Genomic DNA, 7,500 nt, shown 5'->3' on the forward strand with positions numbered 1-7,500 from the left:
CCGCTCGCCGCTCGCTCGCGCAGCCAAAAATGGCCAGTTTTGGCCCGTTTTTGGGCCGTTTTGGCCAGTTTTTGGCCTGTTCTTGCATTGCGCGGTGACCGTCGAGAGCGGAGCAAAACGTCAGCCATCTCAGCACCCTGGAACCCCCCGGGTGGCACAGGGCTGGATGGGGCTTTCGTATAGCAGGGACGGTGCTGCCTCTCGCTTCGCTCGCTGTCCGCCGCTCGCCGCTCGCTCGTGCAGCCAAAAATGGCCAGTTTTGGCCCGTTTTTGGGCCGTTTTGGCCAGTTTTTGGCCTGTTCTTGCATTGCGCGGTGACCGTCGAGAGCGGAGCAAAACGTCAGCCATCTCAGCACCCTGGAACCCCCCGGGTGGCACAGGGCTGGATGGGGCTTTCGTATAGCAGGGACGGTGCTGCCTCTCGCTTCGCTCGCTGTCCGCCGCTCGCCGCTCGCTCGTGCAGCCAAAAATGGCCAGTTTTGGCCCGTTTTTGGGCCGTTTTGGCCAGTTTTTGGCCTGTTCTTGCATTGCGCGGTGACCGTCGAGAGCGGAGCAAAACGTCAGCCATCTCAGCACCCTGGAACCCCCCGGGTGGCACAGGGCTGGATGGGGCTTTCGTATAGCAGGGACGGTGCTGCCTCTCGCTTCGCTCGCTGTCCGCCGCTCGCCGCTCGCTCGTGCAGCCAAAAATGGCCAGTTTTGGCCCGTTTTTGGGCCGTTTTGGCCAGTTTTTGGCCTGTTCTTGCATTGCGCGGTGACCGTCGAGAGCGGAGCAAAACGTCAGCCATCTCAGCACCCTGGAACCCCCCGGGTGGCACAGGGCTGGATGGGGCTTTCGTATAGCAGGGACGGTGCTGCCTCTCGCTTCGCTCGCTGTCCGCCGCTCGCCGCTCGCTCGTGCAGCCAAAAATGGCCAGTTTTGGCCCGTTTTTGGGCCGTTTTGGCCAGTTTTTGGCCTGTTCTTGCATTGCGCGGTGACCGTCGAGAGCGGAGCAAAACGTCAGCCATCTCAGCACCCTGGAACCCCCCGGGTGGCACAGGGCTGGATGGGGCTTTCGTATAGCAGGGACGGTGCTGCCTCTCGCTTCGCTCGCTGTCCGCCGCTCGCCGCTCGCTCGCGCAGCCAAAAATGGCCAGTTTTGGCCCGTTTTTGGGCCGTTTTGGCCAGTTTTTGGCCTGTTCTTGCATTGCGCGGTGACCGTCGAGAGCGGAGCAAAACGTCAGCCATCTCAGCACCCTGGAACCCCCCGGGTGGCACAGGGCTGGATGGGGCTTTCGTATAGCAGGGACGGTGCTGCCTCTCGCTTCGCTCGCTGTCCGCCGCTCGCCGCTCGCGCAGCCAAAAATGGCCAGTTTTGGCCCGTTTTTGGGCCGTTTTGGCCAGTTTTTGGCCTGTTCTTGCATTGCGCGGTGACCGTCGAGAGCGGAGCAAAACGTCAGCCATCTCAGCACCCTGGAACCCCCCGGGTGGCACAGGGCTGGATGGGGCTTTCGTATAGCAGGGACGGTGCTGCCTCTCGCTTCGCTCGCTGTTCGCCGCTCGCCGCTCGCTCGCGCAGCCAAAAATGGCCAGTTTTGGCCCGTTTTTGGGCTGTTTTGGCCAGTTTTTGGCCTGTTCTTGCGTGGTGCGGTGACCGTCGTGAGCGGAGCAAAACGTCAGCCATCTCAGCACCCTGGAACCCCCCGGGTGGCACAGGGCTGGATGGGGCTTTCGTATAGCAGGGACGGTGCTGCCTCTCGCTTCGCTCGCTGTTCGCCGCTCGCCGCTCGCTCGCGCAGCCAAAAATGGCCAGTTTTGGCCCGTTTTTGGGCTGTTTTGGCCTGTTTTTGGGCTGTTCTTGTGTGGCGCGGTGACCGTCGTGAGCGGAGCAAAATGTCAGCCATCTCAGCACCCTGGAACCCCCCGGGTTGTCACGAACGGTCGTCGCGCACCCGCAACAACTTCGTTCAACGAACCGTTCGTCGCTCACACCCGCATGTACAGCTGCTTAACAGCATGTTTTCCCATGGTTTTGGGTCATTTTGCTTGTAAATATGTAAGTTCGAACAAGCTGCAGCGTTGCAAAGCGATCGCTCACCGAACCGAGCAAAACAGCCCCAAAACAGCCCAAAACGGCTTCGTTTTCGCGTGCCGCGGGAGGTGAGCGGAGTGCTGCCTCCGCTCACCAAAATGTCAGCCATCTCAGCACCCAGGAACCCCCCGGGTGGCACATGGCTGGATGGGGCTTCGGTTATATACCGGGCGTTGAACACTCTTTCGCAAGTTCGTACGTGACCTTTACGGGAACTTGGTGTTGCGTCCGGGACCAGGTGAGCGGCTGTTTGTGGGCTTGCAGCTGTTCGTTCATCCTTGAAAGCCTTGTTTTTCCCCCTCTCCCTCTTTTCTCTTGTGCACACAAGGTGTTCGACGAATTGCTTGTAAAGCTTTCCTTTTCGCGAGACTTCGGGACGTGTCCGTTGCTCGTTCTTTCGATCTAACTCTCTTTCTCTTTTACAGGTCCTTCGGGACCTGCGAGAGGTTACAAAGTGGGCTGATCCTTGCGGAGCAAGATCGCAAGGGCGAAGCGCGACTTAGGCAAGGCAAAGCTAAGTTCGCGTCTTTGCCGCACGGGTGACTCGCGACTTAGGCAACGCAAGCTAAGTTCGCGTCTTTGGCCGCAAGGGTGCCGCACGCCTTAGGCACTTCCAGCTAAGGTCGTGACATTGTGGTATCAGAGCGGGCAAGCTCTTCGATCGAACAGCGAACGAACTTCGCAACTTCGCCATGGCAAAGCATCGTGGCGAATCAAGCAAGACGGGGCAGGCCGGACCCTTGCCCCAAGCAGCCGCAGGTGGGCTGCATGTGCACACTCGCTCTCATACTGTTGGAGCCGCTCATGAGGATCGCGGCAGCGAACAGGATGAGCGAGAAGTTGGCAACTCTCCGCGAGCGGAGGAAGCGCAATCTGGTGCGCTAACTGGGAAAAAGAGTCATAAGGAGAGACTCACGACGGCGGAAACCCGCCTGGATGTTCTTGAAGCGAGCATGGAGGAACTCTACCATGGCCAACAAAGACTTGTTGGGGTAGAGAGCTCGCAAGAGGAAGCGGAGTCCAGGATCGACAAGGTCGAGGCCCTAGTCGACCGACTGTCCGATGACACCAAGGACTCCGTGCAGCACTTACAAGATGTTGTGGCGGAACTCACGGCGAAGGTGGCTATGCTCACAAGAACGCTAAATGCGGGAGGAGGCAACACCCGCGTTGCACCGCCACAAAACTTGAGGGCACCTGAGCCCCATGGATACGGAGGGGCCAGAGATGCCAAGGAGCTCGAGAACTTTCTGTTCGACATGGAACAATACTTCCGAGCTACGAGACCCGATTCTGAAGATACCAAAGTTTCAATAGCAACAATGTATCTGAACGGAGATGCGAAACTTTGGTGGCGAACTCGTTGGGAGGAAATCCAACAAGGTCGGTGTCGAGTCGACACATGGGAAGACTTGAAGCGGGAGTTGAGAACTCAGTTCCTACCGGAGAACACAGAGTTCGTCGCAAGAAGGAAGTTGAGACAACTCCGCCAAAGTACCACCATCCGAGACTATGTAAAGCAGTTTTCTGCACTGATGCTGGACATACAGGACATGTCCGAGAAGGACAAGTTGTTCAGTTTCCTTGATGGTCTGAAACCATGGGCTCAGCAAGAGCTGAATCGAAGGAATGTTACCGACGTGGTCGGGGCAATTGCAGCTGCAGAAAGGCTCACCGACTTCGTTTCCTCTGAAGACCCAGCGAGAAGGAAACAATCTTCAAGCAATCGCCCTCAAAAACATTCTCGAGGGAAGGAGCTCGGGGGCGAACAGAAGAAGAAGAGCTCCCACAAAGGGCCGAACCCAAAAGGCAAGGCCTCAAAACCTGGAGGATGCTTCTTGTGCGGAGGACCGCACATGGTAAGGGAGTGCCCACAGAAGCAGGCACTCAACGCGTTGACAGCTTCCATCCACCCTCCCCGATCGGACAAGGGCAAAACCGTTGCCCTTAGCTCAAGCAGTTCTGAATCCAGCAGCGACGATGAAGAGTCGCAAGGACCCCGAATGGGAGCAATGCGTTTGTTGAACGCTATGCGGGGTCAAGTGGGGGAGAACATGAAGACGAAGGCACAAAAAGCAGGAAGTAGTGAACTGATGTATGTGGACATCAAGCTGAATGGCCAAACGACCCGTGCAATGGTGGACACGGGCGCTACCCACAACTTCATAGCCGATCGTGAAGCACAGCGACTTGGGTTGACATTGGAGAAGAGCCCAAGCCGAATGAAAGCAGTGAACTCGGAGGCCAGGCGAATCTCCGGATTGGCGAAGGGAGTTCCCATCAGAATCGGGACTTGGAGCGGAACCACCAACATGATGGCCGTGCCACTAGACGACTTCCAAGTGATCCTTGGAATGGAGTTTATGCACGCGGCGAAGTTGGTGCCGATGCCATTCTTGAATTCCCTATGTATGATGGGAGGCGATGACCCCTGTGTGGTGCCCGTCTCTCGGAGAGGAACCAAGGAGCCCCAACATATTTCGGCATTACAATTGAAGAAAGGGGTGCGAAAGGGCGAACTAACATTCGTGGCTGCTATGAAGCTAGAGCCACTCAATGAAGAAGCCATTCAAGAACCTGCTGTGGTGGCCAACGTCCTGAAGGAGTTCAAAGACGTTATGCCACCTGAGTTGCCGAAGACTCTTCCGCCACGCAGAGGCGTGGATCACAGTATTGAGCTGGAGCCAGGAGTGAAGCCTCCAGCGAGACCACCCTATCGCATGGCCCCGCCAGAGTTGGCAGAACTCAGAAAGCAGTTAGGTGAACTGCTAAGCGGTGGTCTCATCCGCAGCTCAAAAGCACCTTTCGGAGCTCCAGTTCTCTTTCAGAAGAAACAAGATGGGAGCCTCCGATTATGCGTCGACTACCGAGCCCTCAACAAAGTAACAGTGAAGAACAAGTATCCCATCCCGCTCATCGCGGACTTGTTCGACCAATTGGGCAAGGCGAAGTATTTCTCAAAACTCGACCTTCGGTCGGGGTATTGGCAGGTGCGCATTGCTGAAGGCGACGAAGCAAAGACTACATGTGTGACCAGATATGGAGCGTTTGAGTTCTTGGTGATGCCTTTCGGCTTAACCAACGCTCCGGCAACATTCTGTACTCTCATGAACCAGCTATTCAAGGAGTATTTGGATAAGTTCGTGGTCGTCTACTTGGACGACATCGTCGTTTACAGCCAAACGCTCGAGGAGCACGTCAAGCACCTTCGGACGATTTTCAAGGTTCTCAGGGAGAACACTTTGTTCGTAAAAAGGGAGAAATGCTACTTTGCTCAGACTGAGATCCTGTTCTTGGGGCACCGAATCGGTGATGGCTCCATCCGGATGGACAAGTCGAAGGTGCAAGCAGTTGCGGAATGGCGAACTCCAAAGAAGGTGCCAGAGTTGAGATCCTTCCTTGGTTTCGTCAACTACTACCGACGCTTCATTGCTGGATATTCGAAGCGGGCAACCCCACTGACGGAGTTGCTGAAGAAGGAGCAGCCTTGGAAGTGGTCTGACAAATGTGAGATAGCATTCCAAGATCTGAAGGCTGCTGTTCTGGAAGAACCAGTGCTCAAATTGCCAAACTATGGAGAGCCCTTTGAAGTCCATACAGATGCTTCGGACTTTGCTATTGGTGGAGTACTCATGCAAGAAGGTCATCCGGTGGCCTACGAGAGCCGTAAACTCAACGAGACCGAGAGGCGGTATCCAGTGCATGAGAAGGAGATGACAGCGGTGATCCACTGCCTACGAGTTTGGCGACACTACCTCCTTGGGTCGCGATTTGTGCTGAGGACAGACAACATCGCCTTGAGTTATTTCCAAACTCAGAAGAAGCTCTCCCCAAAGCAAGCACGGTGGCAGGACTTCCTGGCTGAATTTGATATGGCAATGGAATATAAGCCCGGGAAGGCGAATGTCGTGGCCGATGCGCTGAGTCGGAAGGTGGAGTGCGTGAATGCTGCACAACTGGAGGGCAGAGGCCAAGCAAGTCAGTTACACTCAACCTTCCTTTCCCGAATCAGAGATGGACTGTATAGTGATCCCCAGGCAGTTATCCTGATGCAGCTCATCAAAGAAGGCAAAGCACGACGATTTTGGGTCCAGGAGGGACTTGTTTACACAAAAGGGAATAGGGTTTATGTTCCCCGAGTGGACAATCTAAGGCGTGAACTCTTGAAAGAGTGTCACGATTCCCTTTGGGCTGGACACCCCGGCATTCACAGAACGTTGGCTCTCGTGGAGAGGGCCTTCTACTGGCCAAAAATGGGGATTGATGTGGAGGAGTATGTTCGAACATGCCTTACTTGCCAACAAGACAAGGTGGAGCAGCGGAAGCCGGTGGGACTTTTGGAGCCGTTGCCCGTACCAGAAAGGCCTTGGGAGAGCATTTCCTTAGACTTCATATCAAGCTTGCCACCTGTAGGGGGACTTGGATCGATACTTGTGGTGGTCGATCGGTTTTCAAAGTATGCAACTTTCATTGCTGCTCCCCTACACTGTTCAGCTGAAGAGGCGGCCAGACTGATGATGAAGGGTGTAGTGAAGTATTGGGGAGTCCCACACAATATCATTAGTGATCGAGACGCTCGGTTTCTGGGACGGTTCTGGACCGAGCTATTCAAATTGTTGGGATCAAAGTTATACTTCTCTACAAGCCTCCACCCCCAGACGGATGGTCAGACTGAAAGAATAAATTCGCTCTTAGAGCAGTATCTCCGGCACTATGTGAGTGCCAATCAACGAGATTGGGTGAAGCTGTTGGACATCGCCCAATTCTCCTACAACTTGCAGCGGAGCTCTGCATCCAACAAGAGCCCCTTCGAAATTATCACAGGACAACAACCGTCGACTCCGCACACTATGGCTATTGGGTATACTGGGAGTAGTCCATCAGCCTACCATTTCGCAAAGGAGTGGCATCGGAATGCCGATATTGCGCGGGCTTACTTGGAGAAGGCGGCAAAACGGATGAAGAAGTGGGCAGACTTGGGAAGGCGACCACAGGAGTTCAAAGTTGGCGATTTGGTGTTGGTAAAGCTCCAACCAGCATCACTCCAATTCTTCAGGAAAAGAGTCCACAAAGGATTGGTGCGTAAGTATGAAGGGCCCTTCCCAATTATCAGCAGGGTAGGCAATGTTTCTTACAAGTTGCAGCTGCCGGCGTGGTTCAAAATTCACAACGTTCTTCACGCCAGCAACCTAAAGGCCTACCATTCAGATCCGCAAGATGCTTCTCGAAGTGTTCCAACTCGGCTACCTCCCATCACAGCCTCCTACGAGAAGCGAGTGGAAACCATTTTGGCGGATCGCAAGATAAAGCTACCCAACGGAGCGGAGCAAACAGAGTACTTGGTGAAGTGGCGAAAGCTTCCCCGAACTGAAGCCAGTTGGGAGTCTGAAGACGCCCTGCGACATGAAGAAGACGTCATCAACAACTA

The sequence above is a fragment of the Musa acuminata genome, unplaced genomic scaffold (assembly GCF_036884655.1).
Source record: "Musa acuminata AAA Group cultivar baxijiao unplaced genomic scaffold, Cavendish_Baxijiao_AAA HiC_scaffold_493, whole genome shotgun sequence".
In the NCBI taxonomy this organism is placed as follows: domain Eukaryota; kingdom Viridiplantae; phylum Streptophyta; class Magnoliopsida; order Zingiberales; family Musaceae; genus Musa; species Musa acuminata.